General features: G+C 40.4%; 1 protein-coding gene across 5 annotated transcripts in view; it reads left to right on the forward strand.

Annotated features, from left to right (window-relative positions):
* The window catches only part of Kcnip4 (potassium voltage-gated channel interacting protein 4), a 1,227,189-nt gene that overhangs the window by 1,005,323 nt on the left and 199,347 nt on the right, over nucleotides 1-22,519 (forward strand). The window lies entirely within an intron of this gene.

The raw sequence follows: 22,519 nt of genomic DNA on the forward strand, positions 1-22,519 counted from the left end.
AAAATGAATGAAAATTAAAAAAAAAAACTTAGAAAACAATTTCAAGGTGAACATGTTCCCCAAATAGTCAAGGGCTGCTGAAGTAACATGCTACTAACCCAAGAAAGTGGCCAGTGCTTTCCTTAGTAAAATAAGAGACATGAGGAAAACACAGTCTTCAATTTCTTCTCAGTGCAGTTGAAAGTTGGTCTATGTGTAAGATACACCAGTTGAGCTCCGCCTGAAGGGAAAGCTCAGCTCTGTATTCACTATACAGAAAAAGGAACAATTGTACTTAATCCATCCTCTGCCCTAACTTCATCCTCCAGGAGAATCTAACAGTGCCTGGCTTTCTCAAGCTATGAAGTTGTTACAAAGTACCCTAAGGGCTTGTGTTACCCTTTAAGTTGTGTGATCGTCTTCCTTTACAACTTGCACTTTCCCATTAACTACCTTGTTTTCCAACTAAGAAATCAGCTCAGTGATGGGTTTGGCTGAAGTCGCTTTGGGCTTGTTTCCTTCTGAGGAGGAGATTAAATAGGAATTGAGGGCTGCTTATCACATTTTCTGGGCTATAAACATGAATCTAGCACAGTTCATGTGGGGTCTCCCTACAACACTTCCCTTAGGAGACTTTTCTGTGAATGATTATTGAGAAGGTGCTAAGGAAACCAGAGGACCAGATCACTTCCCTGAAGGTAAACCACATGTACCAAAGGCATCTGGGTCTGACTCAAATGCTCGCGTCCTCACCTCCCCAGAATATGTGGTTGGGACTTGTCATGTGTTCAAAAGATAGTGAGGCGAATGGCTGCTTCCTATCCTTCTCATCATGAGGTGGTGCCTGTGAGATGACTTCAGGACCGAAAGGGAATCCATGAGAAGGACCAGCAATATCTCCTTTAAAATACACAGGTTAGGGCTGGGGAGATAGCTGGGCAGGCTCAGCACCTGCCTGGCCAGCCCAAGGAACTTGGTTTGATCCCTGGTGTCGCATGCCGAGCTGGCCCTGAAGCCCAGGATGCACCCTGATGGCCACCTGGCATGGTGGCACACACCTGCAATCCCAGCGCTGGGGACGCTGAGACGGGAGGAACACTATGAGTCCAAGCTGCGTAGCAAGACCCTCTATCAAATAAATATACAGATAAAAATATAAAAAATACACAGATTAAACAATTATTGTAGACACTTCTATATTTTCTTAACTTAGTAGTTACAATTATTGCAATTATCAGCGCTCTTAATATAAAATATAACTGGTATACTTGTAACTGTAAGAGTCACCCAGAAGGCTTCTGTGTGTGTCACCTAAGTCGATTGCCTCTGATACCTCTTTTGGCAGAGAAACCACAACTCATTACCCCACAGCTGAAGGTCCTGAGCAGTAAGGTGGATACACAGGAAGTACTTGCTCTGTGTCACATGACTGTTTCATGAGGAGGCTGCTGGCTAGCAGGAGGAGATGGGGGGTTTTGAAGATAGGCAAAGCTAGAGTCAAGTACCTCTGCCATTCATTAGCTATGAGAACTTGAGTTTAAGCTTGTCATGATTTACATACAGGCTGTGCCATGGACCCTGTGCTCAACTTCTCTGGGCTTCAGGTTCTCATCTGCAACATGGCTTATTCATGACAGAGTGGTTGAAACCTTTGGTGATGACAGTACCTGATACAGGCAAGTGTTCTTCATCATATCGGTCAACAAATAGCATTTGTGTCATCATAATTCAATAGAAACACCAATGCCAAGAATTGGAATACCCACTTTCAAGAAGCCTACTGCAGTATAAAAGATAATGTGGAATTTGGAGGATGGAAACCTAAGAACCACTGCTGAGTCTTTTATTTTTTAAGTACAGTGAAAAGGAAGCTAATTTAAGAGTCATTTACCTTGAATGCATTTTCTTTTCTTTTCTTCATCTTCTCTTTAATCTTCCTCCAGTTGGTCTCTTATCCTCCCACACTTTTTCTCTCTTCTTTTCTCCTTTAGAAACTGGAAAGATGTAAATAAGATATTGTATGTATATCAGAATTGTTTGAGCCTCAAGTGACCCTTAATGTATAGAAAAATGCTTTGTCTAGTTAACATACTATGCTAACACTAGTAATTATTCATGCTGTGTGGATTACTAATAAGCACAAATTTTGCTTTACCATTGTACTCATTTCTGTTAAGAGCTATCCTCTCTACGACCTCATAAATGTACATGCAGTACAACACAGTATGTTGTACTTCTAGCTTTGATTTTCAAGTTTAAAACTTACATTGACTAATTATGAATAATTATAATACATTTGTTTATACTGATTTAATTTTGCTGTTTTGCTCAGCTTTCATTGTTTTTCTCTCATTTTATTCTACAATGAACATACATTTTTAACATTCCTTTAAAGGATGTGCCCCAAACTATACAACACAATACCTGTATAATAGTAGTGATGAAGTCAGAGAAAACTTTTGGAAAGCAGTATTACTAACTAATATATAAAATATTTTTTATGCACCTGGCTCATTCTGGTAAAAATGTCTTACTCCACTGTGTGATTTAATTATATAGAAATAGCGATTATTGCATATCCACTTAATAAAAGTCTATTAGCAATGACAAGACAGTGCTCTATCAAAAGATTTGTAATCTGATTTATTAAATCACACTTACATGAGAAATGTTAGCTATTTTAAGGTCAATATGTGTCAAGCCCAGCAAGAAGCAGTGAGAGTGGGTCACACATCAAATGAGCATTGCTGACAAGTGGAATTATGAAATCCAGTGAACCACTTTCATGCCGGTCACAGAAGCACCCCACTCACACCACTGTCTTCCTTTTTCTCTCTTTGGTAAGACTGGAAATATGTAAGGATGATGTCACTTTAAACTCCAAATAATCAGTATCATCTCAGAAATGCATGATTTCATATAAATAATTTTTCTTTATTTGACTGAAGTTTCTAGAACTGTACAATGAGATCAAGAGCCCTACAGTCCCTTAAGGTGTACATTGGGTATCTCAGAAACACCTTCAACACTGCTGTTCTTCAAGTGACCAATTATATTTTGTCAAAAATTTACTTTATTCAAACGATGCTGCTGGGTAGAGAATAAGTACATTTTTAAATGTCTTTGAGAATTAGCTATTGGAAAGGATATAAAATGGATGCACCTTGAGACTACAGTGTTAAAGGAATTAAATTAGACACACAAACTTAAATATCTCAGTTTTTCTTCTATGAAAAAAATCAAAGTTTAAATGACTTAAAGAAGAAACACAGTGCAGGAGAGGGAAGGGGTCCCAGATTTAAGACAGACAAACCCTCTCGTGTGACACAGGAAGCTCAGAGGCAGTGAGAGAAAGGCGCAAAATTAAATTGGTTGCTGCACTGTTGCCTGAAGATGTCCAGTACTTAATATGACATCGGTGTCCAGACCCAGAGACCCAGTTTCTGGGCAAGCGGAGTGTGGAGAGCTAGCTTGCTCTTTCTGAGCTGACTTCATATTAACACATCATTGGAAAACAAAGGCTACAGAGATTATTCAGCTACAGATAAGAAGAACATACTTTCAGATTAAAGAAAAGCTTATCTTATTGGGTATCAGCTTACTTAGAAATGAGAAGGCAGTGCCAGATAAAGAGGCCTTAGGTGGAAATCCTAGGAACTACTTCCAGCCCTCAGATCCTGCCCAACTGTGCTCTGGTTAAACAGTCCTAGTATCTGAGGAGCTATAGTCATCAAAATAAGCTGCCTCTGCCCTGGCCCTGCCTCCCTCCCCGTCATTCTAAAATCTCATGAAACTGAATTCTATAACTCCAGTTTCAAGGAAATCTGGAAAAGTCAGTTTTTACCTTCCTGGCCTTTGTTATAAAAGATGACTTGACTTGTAGGAAGGCAGCAGAAAAAGATGAAGCAGTCAGACCATTTTTCTAGACGCCTAAAAGGATGGTGGATAATAGGATTGAGGATCCTAACTATGTAATATGAGAAACAATGTAAGTCAGGGATGATGAATAGATTTCATCTTGCCAATCAGTTGTGGCTAACCAGCTGCCAAGAACAAGAAATTGAGAAAGATTTGGTGCTGGGGGGCTGCAGCTTATGGCTCTGTGACTGATGAGTGACACCCTCCAGCATATGGGCATGAGTTGTACGAAGGCCTTGTCTATCCCCTAGTTGGGTGCTGCTTGACCAGCTTGTTGACAGATTACTCTGTAATATTCTGTGACACTCTTGTTATTGTTTGTTGTTAGTGTGGCTTAATTACACTTTAATTTCTCTGCACTGTGGCGATGATTATGCCTTATTTAATAAGGCAAGCTATAAACCGAGATTTTAATTATCTCTGTACCCTCAGCAGTACTTCATATACCTTGAATAAGTTTCCATTGATTTGATTTATAAGCTCAGTCATTTGATGAACATATTTCACTTTGTACAACGTATCTGTGTTATGGCTACCAGATTAGTAAGACAAAGCTTCCAAAGCTTGTCCCAAAGACTTTATTATAAAAAGAACGTGTATTGCAAGTTTAGAGTCCTGTGAAGTCAACATTGAATGACTTAGACGTTGTGCCTATTTATGGATTGTGGACTGCATTTATTATTTTAAGCCCAGTGAATTTTCTATGTTCTTGTCATCATTTCTATCTTGGGTTCCTGTATTCATTTGAGCTAATGGTTGTTCTTAAAGGAAACTTTGATAAAATGCAGACATACATCCTGTGGAGTAGATGCACTCAAAACTTTGAAATGGAAATGCTGATTTATGATTTCTGTATAATGTTTTTCCTACATACTGCACAAATGACTGCCCTTTTCTCCCATCCAAGTACTAACCAGGCCTGATCCTGCTTAGCTTCCAAGATCAGGTGAGATTGGGTGCATTCAGGGTGGTATGGCTGTAGACGACTTCCTTTTTCTTGAAAAATGCATAGAATAAAGCCCTTTGTTACTCTATGTGCTAACACACATGGCTCATTCTCATGAGTGTTAAGGCTTACTTCTGTTTCTAGAAGAAGCAGGATTTAGTCTGGCTTTACTGGATTATTGACAATGACTGTCCTTTCATCATTCTTCATGGAAAACACTGAATTTGGGGAAAACAATGGTAAGGTTAGCATGCATTGCATGGCTCAGGAATGCAGAAATGGATCTAGCTAACATTACCCATTTTTGAAGTAAATTACAGTCTATTTACTGGGTATTTATTATGCTTTTTCCTGGGTGCTTGTGATTGGAGATGAAAACATACATCAGATCATTATGGGGTCCTGTTATGGTGAAGGGTGGAAGTGCCCTCTGGGATGTGGAAAGTATCTTTGCTACTTTTCTTAAGAGATGGGGAAGACCTTAGGGTGAAGGGCACAGGAGCCAGAGCTGACTCACTGTGCACTGGCTGAGCAGAAAGGCTGTGGAGTCTCAGTTCAAATCTGCGCTTCACCAGTGAGCAACCATTTAACCTTGGAAAGTGCAGAGCATGTGTTTGTGTCCCTCTGCATTCATTAGTCAAATCCTACTCTTCAAGTTGGCAATCTTTTAAGAAGCACCAGCTTCTGGGCACCCCAACCTCATGCCTGGGATTAGTGTTCTTATAAAGGAGGCCTTGGGAAGCTGTTTTCCTGCATAAACTGTAAGAAGATTTAGGAAGAAGGTGCCTTCTATGAGGACTGTTAACTCACTTGTAGTCAGATCTGGTATTGTGTTGATTTTGGACTTCTCAGCTTCTAGAACTGCAAATAATAATTTCTATTGATTGTAAATCCTTATCCACTCTGAATTGGCTCAGACACTAAGTTACTTAATTTTAGAATCCTCATTCCTTACGACTTTTATGGCATTAAATTGATAACTAAATTTTAAAATCTGGTATGAAATTAATATGGCAGATTAGTAATTAAAAAGACACAAAGTCAACTGATTTGGAAAAAATCATGTTTTTATTATAAAGATTTAATGAAAGAAAATACACCTTTTAATATTTCTAAAACATATGGTTTCTTAAAGAATAGAAAGGTACAGCTTTTGATTTTGTAAAGTTTACTTCTTGTCAAGGTTTCTGTTTCTAATAATTTTCTGTACTTTTTTTTTTTTGTATTTTTAGGGAAGGGTCTGCAGGGTGTTCAGGGTTTCACTATTAGATCAGACTTACAGTGATTCTCCTGTTTACAGCCTCCCAAAGAGCTGGGATTACAGGTGCGTGCCACAATGCCCAGTCTCAATCAGCCATCTAACATTCCCCCGAGGGCAGAACTGGCACAGCAGGCCCAAGGATCACCTGTTTGCAGGTGCTTTAATCTGCAGAGCTATTTGGCTGGCCCCAATTTTCTGTATTTCTGAGTAGAATGGCCAAGGACAACTAAATGTCCTAACAACTCCCTATTTGTACTTTATATCGTAACAATTGAACTCTTAAATAGCAGCAGCACTGTCATTCCATAAAGGAGGTTTTTTGTTGTTGTTATTTTGTTTTAGTTAGTTTGTTTTTGAGATAGGATGTAGCTATACAATTCAGGATGACTCAAATTCACAGTGATCCACATGTCTCAGTCCCCAGTGCTGGGATCACAGGCATGCACCACCTTACCCAGACTATAAACGAATTTTGAGATAAAGAATATATAGCTCTGACTCTGAACAAAATTATGTTTTTTGCTCTTAGAATATTTGACTCTATGAAAATATTTTGCTCTGCTCCTTTTTATCCTTGTGCTTACCCTTCCTTCCTTCCTCTCTTTCTCTCTCCTTCCTCCTTTCTTGCTTCCTTCCTCTCTCTTCTATCTCTCTCTCTCTCCTTTTCCCTTCATTTCTTCTTTATGAATTGTCATCATTTTGAGAAAAAATTCCTTGAAACAACTTATGGCTAAAATACATTAATATTTTAACATCAATATCTTTTGCTTTGAAATTTATCATAGATGAACAATAAAAGCAATACTTACATACTTCTTTTCTCTTATTAAGAAATACAATGTACTAGAGCTAAACTTCTCAATAATAGTCCTTTTAACTATCTTTTACCATGATCTATCAATATGTTATTTACAACAATGTAGCTAATAATTAGAGAAGGTCCGCTGTGTGCCAGGTACCACGATACCTTGAGAGGGTGCAGTGGAAAACATAGTATGTCCTTTGTAATGTTGCTAAGGACCATGTTTTTCTAGTAATACATTTAATTTAAATCTACAAATGGAAGGAAAAAGAAGGGAGCTTTCTGGATACTTCAGAGTAAAAACATTTTAACTGATATAGGTTTCAAACCCTGTTGAGCAACTTTCAACCACTTGAATAAGCCTAGATTTTTCTCCTTCCACTTTCTTGCCATCTACCATCAAGAAAGTAAATTCGTTAACTCTGTGAAACGGTGTGATGCAGGATCAGCATTCAATTGAATAGAATAAAGTATTAGTCGAGTCTTCATTTTATTGAAATTTTACTATTTTCAAACATAAATAAATGATGCTCTTTCAAAGAAAGTATGTGAGTGTACATGTGGAGAAGGAGGGAGAGTGAGAGCCAGCATTTAGTCTTTATTAAGCAAGAAACTACATAACCAGAATGTGCTAGTTTTTATCAATATGTTAAATGATTTTATACTTAATCATTTCTAAATGTTCGAAATTGTCCTTACTATTACTTCTCTTCTTATTTATAAAGATTGTGGAGTAATTCATCTATGATGGGCACAGCAGTGTAAGGCTGTAAGCTAGCATTCAAAAGGCTGAGGCTTGGACCAGCGAGATAGTTCAGTGGTCTACAGTGCTTCCTTAGGCAAGCTTAAACAAAACGCAGGGACCACAGTTTGATCCCTGGCACCACATGTTGCTCCAGCCTGGGCTGAGAGGGCCAGGAAGGCAGGAAGGCAGGAAGGCAGGAAGGCAGGAAGGCAGGAAGGCAGGAAGGAAGGAAGGGCAGGCTGAGGTTGCAAGATCTTGGGATTGTGGTAAGCCTGGGCTATGTATTGAAACCCTGTCTCGAAGAAGGTTAGGGGGAGCTGACTCTGATGTCCCTTCTTACAAGGACACTAAGCCTACTGAATCAGGAACCAACTTATGTCACTTAACCTCCATTATTTCCTTGGAGGTCCTTTTTCTGAGGACAATCACCTTGAGGTGATTTAACATATAAACTTGAGAGAAACACCAATAGATAGGTAACTATCACTTTAAAATTATATTCCATAGTAGAAGGTGAGTATTTTGAAGCGGAAATGGATAAAAAACTAATGAAAAACAATAGAGACAGTACAGTACCAAAGTTGTGTGTCCAGCATTTAATGTTATTTTTTCTTCTTGAGAATTTCAGCATCAAATTAGCTTGGAGAAGTCAAGTTGGTTTTGTAAGCATCTTGGAGTGAAGGACTGTGATTGCATTAATAACTGCAGAATTGGATTCCAAGTCTATGATTTGATTGGTTTCCCTGTCACGTGCATCTCTACTGCTTCAGAAAGAAGCTGACTCTGAACATACCAAGAGGGAAAAGCCTCTAATGGCATTGTATTTGCCTGTACAGAGTATTGATTGCATCAACTTGGAGCTCAATTGCCACCAAAAATCTAGTTATACCTCTCCTGGGTGGCTTGGGGCTTTTGATTGCAGGAAGACTGTAAGTGGAATGTTTTCCAATCTGAACGAACAGCTATAGAGATTAAAATAAACTCAGGCTTTTTCATTCTGGCTAGGAAAAAAAATGGGCAGAATAAAGTATCCCCAGGAAAGGAATCAAAGTCAAGTTTTTCATTTTCTCCCCAACATCATGACTCAGTGTCAGGGGAAAAAACAAAAGGGTTAAAAGACTCTGGAGCTAAGATAATAGGAAGGCAGGCCAGTTAATAGCTGTAGATCTTCTGGATAAGGGAGACATTTATTCTCCTTCCTTCTACGGGGGGAAAGCAGTATTTCCTTTGGCGCAGACAGAATCTTTGCCTCATGCCGTGAATAAGCCTTGTGCACAGAAAAGCCAGAAGGATAACCTTAAAGACAGCTCTGCCATAGTCTGTTCAAGAACCATGTGGGAAGAGTGGTATTATTTTAAAACCAGCCCTAGCATAATACCTTCGTTAGAATGTGCAGGATGCTACAGACAACAGTGTGCTTGTGCTTAAGGATTTGCAAAGGATTTTGTCATACTGCCCCAAACCTCAGCCTCTATCGTCCAAGCAGTCAGTATTACCATTTTCTCTTATATTTAGGAGAGTTGTGAGGACTGGAAGAAAACTTCATCTTTGTACAAAGAAAAGCGTTAAAAATGTCTCTGCCACCAGGCAGCCCTGTGTCTGGGGAGAATCCCTCCCCAGCTTTGGCCCTCAGTTCTGATCCTATAAGGATCAGTGACATGGCTACAAGTTTCTTATACATGGCCTGGAGCATACTCTGCAAAGCACCATCATTTCCTTCCTGCCAAAAAAGGAACCCATTTGTTCTATAGTCCCCAAGGTATTAATACTCTATTATCATTATGATTTTTTACATAAGAAGAAAGCAGAGTATTCATCTCCAATAGTAGAATCTTAGACTGTGGTGTCAATATTGTTAAGAAGACAGAAGGGTGTTCTTGACTATGCTCAGTGAATGGCCTTCCTTCCCTGTGGGGAACTCTACCATCTCTCCGAGTTTCATACCCTGAGCTGTGTACTTCAGCAAAACTGCACCGGGCAAAAGCCTATTTCCCACACGCTGTCACACCTCTTTTGGGGCAGCTGCCACACTGCAAAGGTAAAATAGAGACACTCCCGCAGCTGGGTGAGGAGGGAACTAGAGCCTTGCTCGGGGTTCAGGGACCACTGCGAGCAGTGTGAAATTGAAAATCAGTAGCAGTGGCTAACCCTGTGCCTGGCCATAGCCAGCTTGTTATTGGACTTAAGGAAATGCTTAATGAATTAAAACTTAGATCTTACTGTCAAATCTTACTAGAAGCAAAGGGCCTTATCAAGGCACATTGAATGTTGCTTTCATGAACCTTTCAGCCTTCCAATATGACACTGAAGCAAGCTCTGCTTCGATTGTGACTTGTTTCTGTAGATACATTCACACTGAGCCAACAATTTGTCAGTATTTCCAGTAGACACGGCCCAGTTCTGGAGCACTAAAGTGAGCTGTCTGTTGCAAATCTTCTCATGGCATTTGCTACATTGCTTCAGTGGATACCCCCAGCAACTCTGGACAAGAGGGAAGTCAAGAGTTTTTCAAATTTATAAACTGAGTCTCAGAGAAATTAAAAGGAACCACTATGTTCTAACATGAGTTGGAACTGGAATCCAAGATTATTTGAGGACATTTACTAGCAGAGGGTTCTGTATAGAAGGGTTTGTCAAGGAACCACCTGAATGATTACAGCTTGCCTATAGTTACACCAGTGTCGTTGTATGATAAACGTTTATTAACCATTATGAATTCGGTGCTTGACTGTTGTTATGTGTTTGTCTTCCCCTTCCAGAGGGAAGCAAAATAAAGTTAAGGGACCTCCATACCTCCTGAGGTCATAGTTGTTTGCATGAAGAGCAAACACACTAGAAGGATGAAAGCATAAAGAATCAGCTCAAGTCCTCAAGGAGCTGACCTATAGCTAGGGACAAGTGTTGGAGGAGAGTTTTAGGGTTGGGAGGAGCTGCAGAGCAGCACAAGTTAGAACCTGGTGGCAAGAGTTAGGGAGATCTAACAGCACACAGTGTTCTTGACCTGGCCTCAGGAATTGAGAACAGGAGAAGAGATGTCAGGTACCCAAGTGAGAGGTTATTCCTGACTCTCAGCATTGCTTGTGGAATAGAGCACATAACCTCGCCCTGAAGATTCTTATTTAATATATAGATGGATGGGATCCCACTACTTTTCACATGTAGCAAGCAAGCTCCCAGTTTGAGAACTACTGTTACTGACAATGGGAGATCATTGGTTGTCTTCGATTTTGTGTCTCCTGCTACTTCACACTGCTTCGTTTATCTTCCTAACAATGTTTGATGGGCTTGGGATGTGTCTTAGTGGTAGAAGTCTTGCCCTGAGTGTATAAGGCCCTGGACTTGAAACCTAGCACACACACACAAAAAAAGTTAACTGTGCATAGAGATACAGTGCTTGATATATGATCAATGTTTAATAAACAATAAAGGAATCAAAGTGTTGAAAAATGTGAGGAAAGGCACCAGTACTCTCCTGCCTTCCATCCAAGAAATGCTGCCTTGCTGAGATGTTGAGATCCTGATTTCTACACCTGAGTTCATCACTAGTTGTGCAGGCAGTGATTGGCTATTCCCCCCGGAAGCATAACCACAACCCTGGCCACACCCACAGGGCTGGCGCATAGTTGGCTTACCTGCTTACCTCTTCTCTCATCTTTCCTTTGTTCCCAAAGGTAATAGCTCATTCTTGGAGCATTCATGTTCCCTTGGAAGCTCTGCCTGCTGTCTGTACATGACTTCTCCTTACCCCCAGAGGAGCCTTGTTGATGATCCAATCATAATACTAACTTCCCAGTAGCTGCATCCTTCAAAACACCTTTTGCTATCCCAAATTGTCCCAGTAGTTTGTTGCTTTCCCACACATCCCCTTGTCTACCACACCACTAAAGTGCAAGCCATGCAGGGTAAAGAAGTCTTGTGGGCCCTGCTCATGCTGTATCTAAAATGCCCACAGCATATATCTGCCATAGAGAAGTACCTCAATAAACATTTGCTTAAAAAATGGGTGGTTACTCCAAACAGAACTCTTCTCATTCTCCCAGTCCCCTTCCTCTTCTCCCAATCATTTCATCTCCTGTCTTATTCCCATTTTTTCACATCCCTCATGCAAGATGAGTAAACTCTATGACAATAGAGTTTTTGTAAAAGTTGCCCACCTCTCCCTATAATCTGTTAACCTGAGTTCCTGCCCCAAATCTAACACTTACTTGAAACAAAACCAAGTGATCTCAAGCAGCCTTGACTCCATGAGCGTGAAAACATGTGGGGGAGTCCCTGAGGGCTCATCCATTTTAGGAGCCCTTCTGAGATTTAGAGGAAAAAAGAAAGAATTCTTTTTTTGGCAAGTAGTCTGAGAATTAGGTTACATTCTAAATTAAGTAGGGCAAATTTTGTCATATATGGCCCAATTCTGTACTTGGAAACTCCAGAGTGCTTGCATGTACACACACACACACACACACACACACACACACACACACACCTTTTCAGATTCAAGTTAGTTTACTTTGATATCCCAGCATCCACAGGTTGGCTTTGATATCAGTACAGTGCCTCCAGAAGTGAGGTCATGATTTACAGCAAGGAGGCAGCAGGGCAGCAGTGAGCATTTCCCTGGTACTGATTCAGAAACAAAGCTTCTCAGTACTTCAAGACATTGCTTAAGGTTACACACTGAATTGAGTCATGCAACCCGAGCTGGGCTCCGCTATGAGATAATGTGGAGAGTCAGCTGTGGGTCAGATTCTCTTCCTAGAGAAGGAGGGGCTGGGAGCCCACTAAGGCAGCATCTCTCAGTATCTCTCATCCGGTGTGGATGGGTCTGCTGAAGACCTGGGTAAACTGAGGTGTCAATCAGTAGGTCTGAGTAAAGCACACTGCTCTGTGATTTTTACAGTTAGGAACATATTCCAATTGATGTTAAAGCTGTGGGTCAAGGTTCCATACTCTGGAGAGTGATGCATTAGAGCTACATGGACTTTTGTTGGGCCAAAACCTCCCAAGATTTGTAGACAGCTATAAAGTCAGGGAGACCCTGCTCTAACCAACTATAGTTATGAGACTAAAATTCTCCTCCAAGATTCATCTGTATGTGTGCTGAGATGTTAGAGGAAATCATTAAAACATACTGAGCTGAATCCTGGTGGTTTTACTGTACCTCACAGAAGCTATAAATAATTTAGGGTAAGTAGGGAAGAGAGTAGTTGGCAGGTGAGGATTTTCAAACCAGAAATTTAAATTCCACAGTAGATTGGATTTTTGTATGTCAGTATGTGACTAGGTTTGAGTGGGGCCTGTAGTTCTGGCTCATGAAACACAGATTTATCTCAGAATAAAGGCAGAGGAAGCCCTTTCTGGCAAAAGATATGCAGCCTGAGGCTCAGATTGGTGATTCGTTTCCAGGATCATGTCAAGCCTGAAAGAAACAGCAGGCAAGCCACAAAACTTCACCTGTGCTTTGAGGAGTGCAGAATATTGTCAGTGTGGAGAAGCCTCTGTGGATTTGCATTTAAAGGAAAGACCCTGGGTTGACACAGAAAAAAAAAATCATTGTGTTTTACTTGGACTGCAGCACAAGCGTGTCTTGCAGTATGCCTGGTCAGGATGGGCAACCTGGGTCACTAAGGGCTGGACCATCATCTGATTACCTAGCAGTCACCAGGGTGAAATGGACAGGGTTTGACCTGAGCAATCAATGCTCAGGTTATGGAAATGTAGCTTCGGTCCTGGTCCTTGTGTCCTCCCAAGGCCAAACCTGGGTAGAACTCATGCTCAATATGGATTCTTCATCATATCCCACAGAATAACCAGAGGCACCCTTGTAAAGCCACTGCAGCTGAGAACGGTGGTGAACATTAGATGTAGACTTGCATCAGGGTCCAGATATTAGGAGTAGAGCTGCCTTCTGTGCTTAGCACCACATACTTGGTCATGATTGCCCAATGAGTTAGACAAGATTACCCCTGCTCTACCAGAGCTGCAGGAAGCTGAGTCTCAGCTGAAGGACCTGACCAAGGTACTGTGTGGTTACCTTGATGCACTGTGCTAACTCATTCCATATTTCAGACCATCAGACCGTACTCTTCCTAGAATCCCAAGAATATGTCCTTTGAACACTGGAGCCACATGCAGATTGGCCTACAAATCACCATCCACTGAACTTTGACAAAACTGAGGAAACAGCATGTTGTTGAAATCCTGCAGGGTCTGTGTGCTTTAGTTCACACCCCATGGCTTATCCTATCCCTTATGCTGTCATATCATATTGTCATAGGCTGTAAATCAGAGATACTAGGGCTCAGGGGCTGCTCACAGAATATTAACTGTATGACCCTTAACAATGCATTCCTTCCATTGTGAGCTGAGATTCTTTCTCTATGAAATAGAGCTCAATTTAGTCCTTCCACTATTAAAAGACTTAAATGTGAAGTGTGTGGTCTCTAACAAGCACTCAGCTACATCAGGAGCATCAAACAACAAAAACAAAACCTCCAGTAGGCAGCGAATAAGTTGTAGCGAACTGTAGAGCAGGACAGTGGGCCCCTGCTCTTAATCACAAGTATTTTCTGTGCTACACATAGTCACTTTGGCTATTAATAGCTGTTCAGCAGTTGTACAAAGAGGTCAGCACTGTAAGGCGTGCACAAAATGCATGCACACTTGTGCCTTCTCTGAGCGCTTGTAACGGAGGTCATTGGGCCCATAGATCTGGGGAGCCTCCCATCCTCTGCAAAACAGAGACTGGTAGAATGCCACCGACTTTTTCATCAAGTGGGTTCAGTTCATTATATTCGGAAGGGTATTTAATAGTAAATGCGAGCATAAAAGAATTAGCAAATAATTAGTGCTTAAATCCGAATTGCAAACACAGTGCTGCACTTCTAGGCTTTATATCTGTACTTTCGGATTTTATTATTGTATCAATCTAGTTGTTAGTCATATTAACCCTAGTTCATGGTTAAAATCAACACCTTCAAGTCAAAACATATGTATGTTTTAGAAGGTAAAATGGTAAAATTTAGCCACTGTACTTATTTAGCCACTGCAAATCTTTAGCTTTTGTTAAAGACTCACCTTTATTTTGAACAAGTTGTTTGCCCTCCCTAGGCCTCCTTTCCTTGTCTGTGCACTGTGGGTCACAATGGCTCCACGTCACAGGACCTGGGTGGGAATCAAAGCCCCTGGAACTTAGTAGATTCTCAAGAAAGTGTCCGTATGTGGTGAGTTTTGTGGTCAAATTGGCCCTAAGAAGCTGCAAGGATGCAATGCTGCCTGTGTTAGGAATTTGCTTGTTCCAAGATTCGAGCCCCGGTTCTCCAGTTCCTGAATCCCAGGTACTTTAATGGAGGAAGGAAGTAGTTCAGTCTCATCATAGGTTGGGTAGAAAAGAAGATGACTTGGTGGTCATCATGTGACTCCCACACTCTCCCACCCACCACACAGAGGTCAAGGACCAGTCAGCAAAGGAAGGGAAGAAGGGAAACATTCCTGCCCCTCCCACCGCGTTGGGGTATATGGGCTCTGCTCACCTGTCATGTTGGGAGACATCATAAGAGGCTACCTGTTATTACAGTAGTGAATGTAGGGGAGTAGCAAGCTCTGAACCCTATTTGCTTCTTCATACCTCTTGCTACTATTGGATATCACACTCTAGTGTGATCTATAGGTCTCCCCCAAGTGGAATGCAGCCCCACAGCCCAGGAACCTGAGCTGTTCCACTCCAACTTTTCTCTGTGACCCACTCCCCTTGTTGTTTTCAGCTCTGCCTAGCATCTGATCTGTATAGGCCAAAATAATTATGCTCTTCAGTCACTATGGAAAGTGTTCACTGGGAGTGTTTGAAATGAAGGATGGAAGGTTACTGCAATACTTTAACTCATTTTTCTGCTGTTCATAAATTGTGTTTTGTGAACAAAATGTCCCTCTGTAACATGTATCTGTGTTTTGTAGGGACCTTTACTTCAAAACTTGCAAATGATAGGAAATGTAGAGGAAACCGTAAGTGTTGATATTGATATTTAGGTGAACTGAAAACAGAATTTTTATCAGCTTTCTACATAATTACATATGTATGAAGTTTTACTTTTTTAACATCATAACATAACTTTTATACAGGATTAGTAGATCTGTTGATCTATAAAAAAGAGAAAGAATCTCATTACAGTTCGATTTCACATAAATTACAGATTGACTTTTTAAAACTATTCAACTTTGGGGCTGGGGAGATGGCTCAGTAGAATGAACACTTCAAGGAACACTTCCTTGCACTGGCAAGTGCAAGGATCTGAGTTAAATCTCCTGTTCCGCAATAAATAAATAAATAAATATTAAAAAATAAAAATTAAAAAAAACTGTTCCACTTCATTTAAAGTCCCTTTTAGAATTTTTATTCTGAAGGCACAATGCATGAAATAAACCAAAGACTAGGGTACTTAAAATGAATGGTACTGAGCATACCATATAAATAGCTATAGAAAAGGTCTCGAGCTGGGGGGCATCATTCTGAGAAAATGGAGAGGTTAAGAGATCATAAAATGTATCATATATCACACCTCCAGAAAAATGTGCTGCATGGCCAGCGCTATATGAAGTTTTTCCACGTCTGTTTTATATCATTCTCCATCATTTGAATTGTGTAACTATGTTTCCATTTTCCATTAAAACGTTATACCAGTAAGAATGATCTGTAAAACAGTAAAACAAAACAAACAATCTAAAAAAATTTGACATTTTAAGTACAAGAATAACTAACATTCTTTAAAAGAGTTAACCTTTCCATGTGACATTTCACTGGATGTCTAATTAGCAATAACATTTTGTTATTTACCATCCTAAAGTTAATAATCTAGAAGGCTCAAAAGCCTAACCTTGCTTAAGCAGTCATTCATGATGATGAGAATTTCTCTTTTAAATCTCCTCTGCTTTTGCCCTTCTTTCTGCATACACTTTGGCACCAGAATGTACCATTGCTAACTTTCTTTCTGTGCTTGTTTTTCCACCAAAAAGTAGACTATTTCTCTTTTATGATTTTTTATTTTTGAGGTTCTGTTTTTCTTTTTGCCACTTATGAAAAGTTCATGCAAGCTCTCCTTTCACACTGCAAGGGAGAGCTTCAGCAATAGTAGAATGAAGCAGAAATCAGTTCATTACCAACGCAGGAAAAAAAAAAACCTTTAAATCATATGTACTTGATTTCGTATCAGTGAAATTTTGCTTTTGAGAGGCCGACTTGCACTATGTATATGTGGGGACTATGATCAAGACATGCCCCAAGAAGCTCGTGTGCTCAGAGGTAGGACTTCTGGAAGGGGCTGAACAAATTCTAGGGCTGCTACACCTGACGGGCTGCCCGGAGGTGGGACCTGGTGAGGGGCGGCTCACTGGGCCGAGGAAGGACATGGCTTTCGTCCCCCTCCACAGTTGCCCCTCTTCTCTCCTACTCCTTTCCAGAAACAACATTCCTCTGCCCAGAACCTTCTGTCATGCCACCTTCGTGTTTACATCTGCTGACCACAGGCCGAAAGTCCTGGACTGTGAGCCAAAGTAAGGCTCTCCTCCTTTAAGTTGCTGCACTACACATTGTCTTAGCAGCTGAAAAAATGCAAAGACAAGATGGTGATAAGAATTACAGAGCATGCAAATAATTGAGTATTCAGACACTGACTTAGTTCATTGAGTATCCCTATCTAGAACTTGCATATCAACTCTAAATGGGAAGCAGAAAATACTATAATTATGCTAGGTATTTTAGAAAGCATTAACTTGTCTGATTACACAATGATCTAGTATTATACCAATGCTATTTGCATTTTAGAATACCATGGGATGAGACTCAGAGTGGTTGAGAAGCTTGGCTAATATCACCTAGACGTCACACTGTTGGTCTTGGAGTCCACTGTGTCCACCTTCAAGCGTGTCTTCTTTCTCCATTCTTATCCTGGCTTCTCCCAATCTGAATTCAGCTGATGACCCTGTCATCTTGCAGTGGTGATTTTAGGAACAGGAAGAGGCAGCTGAAAGACCCAGAATAAAAAAATGATAAGAACAATCATCTGAGTCAACACCTGTGAGCAGGGTAAAATTCGTTGTTGCCTGGAGACCTCAATTAAATAATTGTCTAAGAAATTGCTTCCTAAGAAATTGTATTTGATAAGAAATGAGAAACAATTAGAATACCTCTATAGCAAATGACTACGTATTTATTTCATAAGTTTTGCATCCTTTTTATTCCTGTATCTAGGACAGGGTCTATAGGGTCTCACTACACAGATCAAACTTGTAGTGATTCTCCTGTTTTCAGCCTCCAAGGTGCTGGGATTACAGGCATGCACCACCATGCCCAGTCTCAATGGCTGTCTCAGCATGCCCTGAGTGCAGAAGTTCTGTATTTTGAATACTTAAAAATAAAGGTCAAACCAAGCATCTATCCTTTCATTTTCCACTTGTTGAACATGAGAATCATATCTTTTCCTTTTTTTAAGAATAAACTTGGGGCCAGGGAGATGGCTCAGTGGAATAAGCGCTTCCTTGGCAAGTACAAGGACCTGAGTTCAATCCCAGGTTCCACCAAAAAAAAAAGAATAAACTTAATTGGCAATATAATTTTTTAAATTATTTTGTGCATGGCATTTTGCAAGATGCTAGGATCACCTCAGTACATAAAATATAGCCACCACCCTCAAAGAGCTCATAGGCTTTGGTGGAGATAGATAAGTGACACACGTGTGGGCGTAGGATAGGACAGATGGAACATGTACTCATTCTAGATCTACTGATAGGTCTAATTTAACATGGGGATGTCGTAAGTCAGGAAGACTTCCTAGAGGAGAGGATAGCCAGCAGTGTCCTAAGGGACAGGTGAAGAATAGCTAAGTAAATATGGGAATAGAAAAGCATTTCAGGTTGATAAGAAAATCACAACCCTCTGTGGAACATCTCTAGGAAATAATTGGGGATTTCAAGGATCTACACAAAGATAAAATGCAGTTTTAAGAAAGGATTTCACAAGTGGACTGATATAGACATTTTTATCATCACTGAGCAATTGCTTGCAGGTTAATTATGAAGAGAATAAAGCGAGCGGCAGGAATGCAAGCTAGAAAATGTATCAGGATTTCACCACTGATAAAAGCCCAAGCCAGAGCGGGTTACTGGACAAGTTATACACCTCAGGATAAGGAGAGTAACCAATAGACTGTATGACTATTTCAGAGTTAAAATTATTCCTTGGGTAATTAGATGGCAGTGAGGTTATGGAAGATCATAAATCCCTGCAGATTCACAGGATGGGCTAGTAGATGAAAGAAGGGTCCATTGCTTTAGATAAGAAGAAAAGATTATACCATAGTTAGAAAAAGGTCATAGGAGAAGGTCATAGGCTCAAGTTTTAGTTTGTAGCAATGAAGGAAGTGTGAGGCATGGAGAAGCATCTGTCCAGTGAGCTGTTATATGAGCAAGTTTGGGGATTAGATGCCAATTGAGGACATAGAGTCTGGAAACCTTTACTCTGGGAAACAGGTAGAACGAAGTCAAGCATGACATAGTGTGTCAAAGCAGTGGGTGCTGGGCTTGGTGGCACATGCCTATAATCCTGGACTTGGGAGGTTGAGGCAGGAGGAACAGTGGTAGTTCAAGGCCATCCAAGGCTACATGAGTAAACTGAAAACCACCCTGCATTGCACAATGAGATCCTGTCTCAAACAAACCAACCAAAACCACGGTGGGTGAGGAAAGGCAGGAAGGGATACGGAGAGAATTAGAATAGAAAATGAGAACAGCTCAGAGACTTCAGAGTTTTTGCAGTGCCAAGTAAACAAGAATCTGGTCAGAGCAAATCTGAAAAGGCTTTCTAAATTTTGAAAATAAGAGGATGATTCATCAAATTTGAAAATTAGAGGACCATCCAGGAATGTATCAAAACACTTTTCCAGACGAGTGAAAGGTGAAATCATTTCTACTTGATTTCTAGAAACTTAGAAATTGAAAAGATAAAAACAATATCACAATTTCAAATTTTTCATATATGTATTAAACTAAAACTGTTGAATTTCAGCTTTAGGGTTTTGATCATGGTGGGATGTATTTGTGTTGTGTTTGGAAACACATCTGAAACAACAGGCAATAGAATGTTCTCTGGGTTAGGCATGGTGGGCAGGACCTGTAGTGCAGCACATGGGAGATTGAGGCAGGCAGAGCACTGTGAGTTTGAGGTCAGCCTGGGCTACCTAGAAAGTTCAAGGTTAGCTAGCCCTATATAGGGAGATGAAAAAAAAAAATAACTAAAGAAACGCCTCCTCCATTAAAGGTAGAAATTCTATAAAATTATAGAACATGTGTATGTGTGTGTGGGGGGTGTTGTTTCTTTACTTTGTTTCTTCTAATTATAAAATGTGGGTCCCAGAAATTCCAGGAAACAGGGTTGGAGGAGTCACAGTAGGGGAGCTGGTGGTGCTGTGGGTGATTCCTGTGAGGTGGGTGTGCAGAAATGGCTGTCTGGAGAAGGATTGGGAGGAGCTCCCTGGGCCTCAGTGGAGAAAGACAGAATGTGGGAGAGACAGAGCTGAAGGTGCCTGCTCTTAACCGCAGGAACTTGAAGCCTAGTGATTTGGATGGCTCAAATGATTGAAGATACCAACCAACAACACAGGATTTGACTGACCTTGTCAAATACAAAAATTACATTTCTTGTTATATAGGTCTGTCTTTATCTTGGTCTTAACCATCCAGCAGAAAAGTATAAAAACAAGGTATAAAAAGTAAAGCCATGTTAATATGCTGAGCTGTAAAAGGCTCAAGTCAACAACTTTTGACATTGCCAGTCCTATGGATAGCCCACTACTATTATGGACTACTGGGATATATTCGAATATTTTGCTGAATTCACATACCTACAATATTTAAATGGCGATGGAATACACATCTCTGACAAAACTAAACAAAAAAAAAAGGAGATACAAATGAAGGACCGTTTTGTATCATTATATACAAAATAGGATAGATAGCTCAATAGTTAGGATAGCTAGCTACTTTCTCTTAATTCCATGAGAAGAAAGATTTGTAATAATAGTATTTGGACAGGATATCATGTCTCATCTTGTTCTACAAAGATAACAATATGCAATGTATTAATTATGGAAACTGTCCTACTAATCAGTTTTGAAACTATCCCATTGCTATTTGTTTCTCAATAAAATTAATTAAAAAAAGAAACATAGAGCAGATGCCAAGGTCATTAAAATGTTAAAGAGTTAATGGAAACTTTATTAAGTAGTAATATACAATCAGTCTGCCTTTGATTTCTGACTAATCCAAGTCAGTCAATACCAAAAGACATGTCTGCATATTCATTAGATCCTGCTTGCCTTGTTTCCTCCTGATTCTGCAGGAACTTTTAATTGAGCAGCAAACTTACACTGAAAAGATGCACTAGTAAAGTCTTTTGTGCAAGAAAAACAGGGAGTATTCCATGTAAGCCCATCAAAACTCCACTTAACATTCAAGGTGACATTTGCATGAGCTTTTTATCTTTAGAACTTAAAAATGTGTATTTATAAGAAACCCTATTCATGCTTGGTTGGCTTTTTCTTTTGTTATGATGTGAAATTGAAATCCATTAAGCAGCATAGAATTACCTGGTCTGGCTTTTTAAAAACCTTTGTGAAGCACCTTAATGAAAAAAATAGAATTATTTATATTAAAAAAAAAAAAAAAAAAAAAAAAAAAAAAGCCTTATGCTTAAGCGTGTGAATGGAAGAAAGCTCAGACCTAGGCTTTGGGTTTGATAATATGCACATATAATTGTGACCTAGTTAGCTATCTATGCCATGCCCTGGGCAGATTCTAGTTAGGTCATAAACCAAGCAGGAGAGAGCACGTTCTGTGAGGGGCAGTTAACCTCATCCCAGACAGCTATCAACTTTTTAAAATCAGAGCTCTATGCAACCTTTAGGAATCCCTAAGACTTGAAATGGCTTTAGTACTTTACCCTTTTAAGGAAAATCAATCCTAAATAACAAAATAAAAATAAGAAAGTCAAACAGCATTTAGTTTTTCTTAGGATGACTACATAAATACTTCTTTGTCCCTTTTTTTTTTTTTTTCCTTTTTTTCTTTCTTTTTTTGTATTTTAGGGCAGGATCTACAGGGTGTTCAGAGTCTCACTACTAGATCAGACTCCTAGTCATCTGCCTGTTTACAACCTCCTAAGTGCTGGGATTGCTGGCACAGGCCACCAGGCCCAGTCTCAATCACTACTTCAGGGCGCTCTGGGGGCGGGGCCAGCACAGCAGGCCGGGGATGGAACCCCCAGGCGCTTTAATCTGCTGGCTGGGCTATTTGGGCGCCCCCACCCTTCTTGTTTCAAAGGTCAAATTTTTTCAAAGGTGCTTTGGGGTCGCCTTTGCTGCACTCTGAGCAAATGAGATGATGCCACCCAGGGGACCCAACACCTGGAGCTCTTTTAGCACAGAGCCTGCCCTCATCCCCTAGTGAGCCCCCTTAGATCTTCTCCTTCCTGATCCCGGAGCTATGTAAGCGGGCAGAGCAGAAACTGCACAAAAGGCATCTTCTCCTGTCAGCCCCTGGATGAGCATTCTAATCTACCTGTGAGACCAGGCAGTCCTGATGTCCCAAGTTGCCACAGGGCAAACTCTCGGGGATGAGATCCTTCCTGTCTGTGATCTCTACACTGCCTTTAATAACTGCGCTTTTATTACCAGTCATTTTTCAGGTATAAGCCTTGGGCTAAACTCTCACTCTCTCTCTCTCTCTCTCTCTCTCTCTCTCTCTCTCTTTTGTGCTGGCTTGGAAGCAGTGAGAGATTCAAAAATAAATAATATACACGTTTCCTTCCAAGTGCTGATAGACTAACTC

Source organism: Octodon degus, unplaced genomic scaffold (genome assembly GCF_000260255.1).
Source record: "Octodon degus isolate 3935 unplaced genomic scaffold, OctDeg1.0 scaffold00006, whole genome shotgun sequence".
NCBI lineage: Eukaryota > Metazoa > Chordata > Mammalia > Rodentia > Octodontidae > Octodon > Octodon degus.